The sequence below is a fragment of the Cicer arietinum genome, chromosome 2 (assembly GCF_000331145.2).
Source record: "Cicer arietinum cultivar CDC Frontier isolate Library 1 chromosome 2, Cicar.CDCFrontier_v2.0, whole genome shotgun sequence".
NCBI lineage: Eukaryota > Viridiplantae > Streptophyta > Magnoliopsida > Fabales > Fabaceae > Cicer > Cicer arietinum.
In genome coordinates, this window is record NC_021161.2 from 27,127,592 (window position 1) to 27,136,843 (window position 9,252).

Sequence of the window (9,252 nt, forward strand, 5' to 3'; positions counted from 1 at the left end):
AGTTGTACAACTTTAATATCGCCGACAGTCTTGTGAATTTAGTACAACCATTATATAATGGTTTCTCTGCATCACTCAACAAACTCTCAAACATTTTAGGACAATCCCGAAGATCTTCTTCAACTGCTTTTGCAATCTCCTCAACTCGGTCCAACTCATATGTATCTGTATCGAAGTCAGTTGAAGCATATGTCGAACCATTCTCAAAATTAATGTTTCCTTTTTTTTTTTCTCACCATGTCTTATCCAACATGTATAGCTTTGATCAGTTCCATTCCATACTAAATCTCCTTTCAATTCATCTTCTCTAACGCGTTTTCCAAAACAACATTTTAAACAAGGACAAACGACTCTATTTGGATCTTTTGCATTCTTCACTGCAAATTCAACAAACTCCTTCACTCCATTTTCATACTCTTTTGACAATCGATTGGCAGACATCCATTTCCGGTCCATATTATATGACCTATATAAATGCAGTTAAAAAAATAATAAGCTATTGATAACATTATACCAATATATAGTACGCATATCTAATATTGGAAAATGGAAACCAAGGTCCATTATTATGTAACAATTTCAAAACAGAAAAGATTTCAAAACAGAACAGATCAACAAATTTCAAAAAGAAAAGATTTATTATGTATCAATTTATTAGTTTTCGTGACAACAACAAATTAATAAATACAGTACCTGAGACAACGTATCCAATTTTTTTTAAAGGAGGAGCCGTAGATGGCCGCACAGTACGTAGAGGAGATGAGGGTTCCCAGAGTAGAGGTGATGATGGTTCGTAAATTTGTTTTCAATTTATTTTTATTTATTTAAAGTAAATGATTTTTATTTAAAGTGAATGATTTTACAGCACTTGTAGAATAAACGCTCTAATAGGTCATTCAATTATGTGACCTTTTACAGCGCTTGTAACAAAAGCGCTCTAATAGGTGCGCTTGTAAAAAAAACGCTGTAATAAGTCATTTAATTATTTGAAAGCGCAAGTCTTTTACATCGCTTGTCAAAAAAGCGCTGCAAAAGCCTTGTAAACATTATGCGCAAACGCTATATGACCCTACAATAGCGCTTTTTCCACATCGCTTGTCAAAAAAGCGCTGTTATATGCTCCGTTATTTTTAAAATATATTTACAACAGGGCTTGTATTTAATAAGCGCTGTAAAAGGCGCGCTATAAAATGTCATTTTTGGCGTAGTGAGGGGTGTAACAACACTTTATTTGGTGTAGAAGAAGAAACTCTTGAATTTTCTTAAAATGTGACTATTTGGTTTCACGTGTTAGTTGTAATCACATTTTCATTAGTTTTAGACAAGATACTTAGGGTAGATGCTAGACAAGGCAAAAAGTGCAGCCACTAGATTTTGATGATAGGTTATTGTGGCTTTTTGTCTTACTTGTAGTCAGCTCAAGCAATTTTTACGTATATATAGAACAAATTGCATAATAAAAGGGGAAATGCATTTTGTTGAAAAAACAAACTTTGTGTGTTTGTTTATTTGGATGAGCTTTGTCTCTTTGTGGTTTTAGAATGAACCACCTTTCTGATCTTATCAAGAAATCATATTTCTTTGTGGTGATCATTAAGGCTTACCATTTCTTCTTCTCTATATAGAAGTAAGAGTGTGTCAATATTCTATTTTACCTTAACCACATTAACTTTTTATTTCTTCTTGTTACAAGTCAGCTCTATTTTTCTTAATTACTTTCATGTTTGCAACTTTGCAATTTCAGTTCTAAATTTCACATCATTGTTATTTTACCAATAATATGCAAAAAAAAGTGACAAACCATGCATTTGAATAGTCGTTGGTGGGACCTAGCAAAAAAGGTTGTAAAGAAACACGACAATGTGCACCTAACGCCTCCAACAGAGTTATTCATGCTTTCTTTGCCACGACTCTTTGCATGGTGGGGCATGGACTTTCTTAGACCATTTACAATCACCCTCAGTCAGCTAAAGTACATGATAGTGGCAGTAGACTATTTCACTAAATGGGTAGATGCAGAGTCGCTCGCCTAAAGAACGAAAAACACGAGATCAGGTTCTTTAAGATGAGCATCTTGACATGGTTCAACATTCCTCAAGCCATAGTCACATACGACATCACCTAGTTCACATGCAAAACTTCCCATAGTTTCCTCCAAGAGCTACATGTCAAACACCACTTTATCTCAATCAAGCTTCCCCATACAAACGAAAAGGTCGAAACAAAAAAAGGGTCATACTTTGAGGACTTCGATGAAAACTGGACAATTAATGCCAAAGGAAACAAGGTGGAAAAACTCTATCACGTTCTCTAGGCCTACCGAACCACCCCACATTCTTTGGTTGGCGACTTCTCTTTTCGTCTTACATACAGTTCTGAAGCAACCATTCTAGTCGAGATTGGCGAGCTACGTTAGAGGACTTCACACCCATTTTATCAACTCGAGAAGTCTCAATTACTAAACTTGATCTCCTGGATGAGACGAGGGATACTTCAAGGCACAACTTAAAAGTCATATACATAAAGAATTCGAAACAGAAGATCTCGTTTAGCACAAAGTTGACACCAATCTAAAGAACTTCAATCAAGGAAAATAGGCCCCCAGTTGGGAAGACCCTTACAACGTGACAACAAAGACAAACAAAAAAAGCATACACCCTGGAGATATTGTTAGATAAAGGGATACTTCAGACATGAAATGCTGCCAAACTTAAGATGTATTATATTTGAATATTCGAAGAGCCGCGTGTTGACGAACTACTGAATGCTTGTAAGTGAGTCGCTTTAAAATACAATAACACAAGCATTTCAAATATATTTCATATCATATTTCTTTAGTAAGCTAACTTTGGCATAGGCGCACCCCTTAGTCTAACGATGGGTTTGACGCAACGCCGCCATGCCAACCTCGTCCGTCGTTCTATAAGCAACGAAGCATATATAAGTGTCACTTGTTGAATGACTTCAAAGACAAGAGGATAGTGAATTTTAAACTTTAAAATTATGCAATAGAATAAGCAATTAAAATAAGTTACCTAATAAATTGCGATGCTAAGCAATAAAAATAAATTAAACAAGTAACAATAAATAAAAATGCTTAAAATAAAATAAACTTGTGAATAATATAAAATAAAAGAGATAAAGCAAGAAAAGAGAACACGCAAGAAGTTATATTGGTTTCGACCACAAACTACCTAAGGCTTACGTCCAGTTCCCAAGCAACAATACTAAACCAAACTTTTAAAACAGGATAAGCAAGTAACCTTTACAACCATATAGCACCGCCCTCCACACAAAACAATGGACTATCACCTCCTTTTGTGGAAAAGTCTCAAAACCAAGAGATATCGCCTCTCACAATAGAAATTTGTTTGCATCACGACAGAAATCGAAATTCACTTCGAAATTAAATTAATTAGCAGTTGAATTAAGATGCAAGGCTAAATTAAATTTGCACAAAAACACAAGGATGCTAATTGCAAGAAATCTATTCATTCAAAAAAGTATAGGATAATTTGAGTCCAAATGCGAAGGGAAGGTCACCAATAGTGGCCAACTATTAACTAGACATTGATCATAAAAATATACCTCATATGCCAAATCTTATATAAATTGCTAAAAATTATACCAAACATTAGTGATATGAGCCCATGCTCAAAAAAATTGATGTGTGAAGATTTTAGAAGGGCATCCACACAACATCGAAAATAACTTATTGAAATGTGGTTGGTCACCTAATGGAAGCAAGGTCACAATTGAGAATTCTACGGAATGGTTTACATCTTGAAGAATATTATATAAGCTTCTTCGGCACACTATTGATATGTTAACGAGTGTGTTTTTCATCCCATTGAATTTATTGATGGATCTTGTAGTAGTGATAAGCTAATATGTTGCATTAATTGTCCAACACAGAATCACAAAAAGTAATAACAACCCAAAAAAATCATCTCTCATAATCAAAAGTGTTTTTGAAATACTCAAATCCAAATCCCACCTTCCTTTGATAGTGGCTACAATATTAATTTTTTAAGATAAATGAATTGAGAAATAATAACTCTTTTCAACAAAAATTGATTTAATAATTTGTTTGTCTTTTTGAGTAAAAGTTATTAAAATTTTAGCTTTAAATAATTTACGATTTATGTTTTAGGCATAGGAAAACATATTAGAGATACTTGAAGTAGCAATATATATCACAAGGACAGGAATTTGAATTGTGATTCTTTTTTAAAATAATTAATTCCTACTTTTAATGTTAAAACTAACTCAAGATTAATCTCGATTTCAAGACAAAAATGCAGAACGTTTCTGCTATGTGAAAATACATGAAACATATTATTTATACGTGATCAGTGATTGTGAATGAGAAAAAATTATGGATAAGGATAAGAGAATCACACAATGATGTATCTTGGTCCATCCAAGGTGGGCTACGTCCAATTCTCACAATTTGTGAGCTTTTCCACTAATGTGTTATATACAAGAACGTTTTTGCTTTCACACAAACTTTCTTGATCAGTTATAGTTTTCACCTTTCAACCTTGAAAGGATTTCTTACAATTACCTTTCAGTATATAAAAGATTTTTACACGTTACCTTTTAATCACAAAAAGGGATTTTTACAAACCACTCAAATTATCTTTAAGAATATAGTCTTGAGTTTCAAGTGAATTTATGAAAGAAGGTTGATGAATCATAATTTATTCAACACTTGTTTGAGATTGTTATTTAGCAAAAATCAGAATGATCTTGGTTTTCCCAGACTGATCTTGTTATTCAACACTCAAATTATCCATAATGATCTTGTTTGATAAGGTTGATACTGTCAAAAATCAGAATGATCTTGGTTTTCCCAGACTTTTGCTCTTATGAACCAAAATAATATTGTGTTGTTTGTATAGTTGTATATGATTACCTATTAATAATACACTTAAAAGCACAAGTTAAATAGCAACACTATTATAATCATGATAGAAATTAATTAACTTGTTTGATTATATTCAAAACATTAATTGGAGATTTTGCCTCAACAGTAGTTCCTAGTTGTTATAGTGTATCCTAATATAAGCTTGGATCACCTCTTTATTCTCCTCTTCAAAAATTGGAGCATATGATTCTCCAACCAAGAAGGAAGTGTCTTAGGGCCCACTTGACTGCCTAGTGAGCCTCTGAATTTTTGTTATTGGCTTGATGTTGTCCTTGGCAGCAGTAATCCTTATCTTAATGATATGATTAATATTGAACACATGGGCAGAGAAAAAAAACTACATGGTCATCCTTTATTTTCCCTCCAACTTCCTCAAAGTCTTAATCAGTAGAGTCTTCATCAGCATAATAGTAATCAACCTTCATAGCACCTCATGTGTTTAGAACCATGTTGGTTTGAAGAACAATGACCTTTGATTATTTCGATGATATCAAAATTATTTTGTCAAAATAATTTATTGTGCTAATGAATTTTTGTAAGTATGTAGACCCTCTGTTGAAATTTTTAAAGGCTTTACACTACATTATTTGATGAATAAAGAAAATAGATGAAGAAATCAAGGCAATGCTTTGAAGATTATGTTAAAGTTGTGTCTGACTCTAATCAACGCGCCTTTGATGAATCTGATAATACAAGTTCACTTTGACAATTCTATGTCTAATAATTCTGGAAAACTAGTTGATCATCTGGTCAACGCATCAAGTCAACACAAAATTTTGAAGAAGTCAACATCTCAAAGTTCTTTGCTCATAAAAGTTGGATTTATCCTCTAAGTCAAGAAGGACATGACATCTTTTGGTTTTACTGTTGCTTCTATCAAGATACGTCGAATCAATTATGAATATGTATTTGAAAATAATAATAATGATTCAAGATCTTTGAAGATTTGATACGATCCATTTTTTTACATGTTGATTTCATGCAATCACAACAACGACCAAAAACCCTAATTGCTTTGCAGTTTCTCTATAAAAGGATTTGTGATCTCCACTACAAAAAAATAACACCTATGATAGGTTACTACAATCATATATAACAACATGTGAAAATTTTTTATTATTTTTTAGTGTTGGAAAATTTCAAAAACATTATGAGAGCATACCTTGTAAACATTCTCTTTTGAGATTTATTCAGAAAACAACCTTAAAGACTCTTTGTAAATTAGCCTAGTAGTGATTGCTTCCCTCAATAACTTGATCGTACTAACCTATAAGGTTGAGAACACTTGAATACGGTCAGTTTGAATTGTATTCAGCGGAAGTGTAATATTTTTGGTGATTAGTGGATTAAATTCTTTAGAATGAAGGGACTAGACGTAGCTACTGTGTTGGTGATGAACCAAGATAAATTTCCTTATGTTTCCTCTCTTTATCTCTTTATTCACCTTTTCTTTATCACATTTTTATAACATCATTTGTTTTATCAAAAGTTTTTAAAATTTTAACAACTCAGTTCAAACTCCTCTTTCTTGTGTTTCTCACTCTTTAGTGTGTTCTAAAACAAGATTAGGGAGGCATGAGCCTTTATCAGAATTACTGGCAGAGGGAACTTAGTAGAGACATAATTAATGTTGCATATCAGAGTCATATGCTTGCCTTTGAGTTGCTTTGTTGGAGGCATCTTATTTGAACATGTTGCCTTTGACTTCAGAGGTAAAACCTTGGAGGTATATTACTAGAGTCAGATCCTTAGATTCAATCACTTAGAGACGGATCCTTAGAGGCATCTCATTTGGAGGTGTTGTTCCTTTCCTCTAATTCTTCTTTTATTTTGTTCTCTATTTATCTGCTCGCTTCGTCTGATGAACGCGTTTCCACTTATCTGAGGTTCTTCCTCTGATGGGTGTGCATCCTTTGATCAGAGGCGCTTCCTTTGATCTCATGTGTTTCCTCTAATTATGGGCACTTCCTCCGATCTTGAGCGCTTGTTGGAACCAAGTTGGTTTTACATTTAGAGTTTTGATGTTACCAAAAGTATTTTATAAAAACAATATATTTGACTTCAAAGAGTATAAAAGAATATTCATATTTTCGAAGAAAATCTAAAATAAGATTTGATTCAAATTTATAATTGAAGAAAATCTAAAGTAAGATTTGATTCCAAATTATAATTGATGAAATAAGATTTGATTCATGTTTATAATTGAAGAAAATTTAAAATAAGATTTTATTCAAATTTATAATTGAAGAAAATCTAAATAAAGATTTGATTCAAATTTATAATTGAAAAAAATCTAAAATAAGATTTGATTCAAATTTATAATTAATGAAAATCTAAAATAAAATTTGATTCATATTTATAATTGAACAAAATCTTTGACCAAGTTGAAAAGAATATATGGTCAAGATTTGAAGAATATTTGAAGAAGATTTGAAGAAGATTTAAAGAATATTTGATCAACATTTGAAGAAGATTTAGTTAAGATTTGAAGAATATTTGATCAAGATTTGGAGTTTATTTGAAGAATTTACAAACTCAATCTACACAATATATGAATAGAACCAATCTGAAGAATTTACAAACTCAATCTACACAAAATAGAAATAGAATCAATTTGAAGAACTTACAAACTCAAGCTGAACAAGATACAATTCAAAATTAAACAAGAACTAAATTGAAGCTCAAATTTTCACTATAAATAGACACTCAAGGTCGAAGGAGAAAAACATCTAAAAGCAGAAAAGAGTAGAAGAACTCAAGCTCAAAGTTCTCAATTCATCTTAGAGTTCAAAGAGAGAAACACTTGTTCAGATTATATTTTCTGAGTGCTCTTTTCTTAGAGTGTGAGAGTTATTATTATTATTATTATTATTATCATTATTATTATTATTATTATTATTATAATTATTATTATTATTATTATTATTATTATTATTATTATTATCAGCTTTGTTAGAAGCAACTACTTAAGTTTCAATCTTTTGTATCCAACATGATACTGGTTTAGTTCCTTCTTCAATCTGGGATTGTCAGGTTGTTGGGAGAAGACTTAGCTTGCAAGGTCAAGGTGGTTAGTGATCATAGCATTTGGGCCCATGTTTCTAGCTTTTTAGTTTGATATTTTAAAAGCTCTTTATAGCTCAGAATAATTTTTTTAGCTTGTTTCTAAACTTTAGGTTGAAATTGAATTATAATTTTATTATTTGTATTTTGACCCTTGCTGGCTCTGTAGGTTATAACTTGAGCTCTGGATATCAGAGCTACACCTTTTGTGTTGGAATATAAGTCCAATGCCGAACTTTACTATGCATAAATTGCAGATTTCATAATCTGGACTTTTGTAATAATTTTAAATAGCAGACCACTTATTTTTAAACCCTAAACTCTAAAGCCCAAAATCGAGTACTATATATTGGGAGTTTTCTTTCTTTTTTACGGATGAAATTTTAGGATTCAGATTGCTCCAACAAATAAACACTTTTTATTTTTATTTTATGGAAGACTAATTTTATAAGATTAACCCACGAATTCAGAGTTTCATCAACACCTTGAGATTCAGGTTACACTGTCAATTTCACTTCATGATTCTATCTCTGTTTATTTGATTATATTGATATTTTGATTGCTTAAATTGAATTTCAATAGGATCGATTAAATTCATTTGACAAAATTTGGTTTCGGTTTCTAATTTAATTGAATTATAATTTTGCGACGCTTGATCGTTAATTGTAATATTTTGATGATTGTGATGCTTAATCCAGTCAAAGAAACCAAATTCACATAGGATTCATTACACTTGTTTGATCAATTCTATAGTCAAATAAGAATAGAATCACAAATTAGAAAATTAAACTCATTGATAGAATCTGTGAAAGGTCTGAAACTCGAATCAATGGATTAATCATTTTGCTCATCTGTTAAAACAAAAATCTAAAAAACCCCCTTTTAATTTCAATTTTCAATTCGGTTAATATTATTATATCAGAAGTCCTTGCGAAATGACTCGAGTTATTACCTCTATTTATATTTTATCAATTGTATTTGACCCGTGTGCGACAATAGATCAAATTGGCGCTGTTGTCGGAGACTCTATGATAACAATATTAACTAGTTTTAGATTACTACTAACCATCCTAACAACTGTTTGTTCGTGTTTTGTTGCTCTACGGGTCGGATAGGCTTGTGCTAGCTCGTAGGCACGTTGCTAGTGAAAAAAACCCAGTTTTCAGGCGACTATCTCAAATTACTCTGAAATTTCGCCAGATAATAAAAAAAAAAAAGGAATTAGACTTCCTTATAAGGGATCTGTTGTGGGACACGAC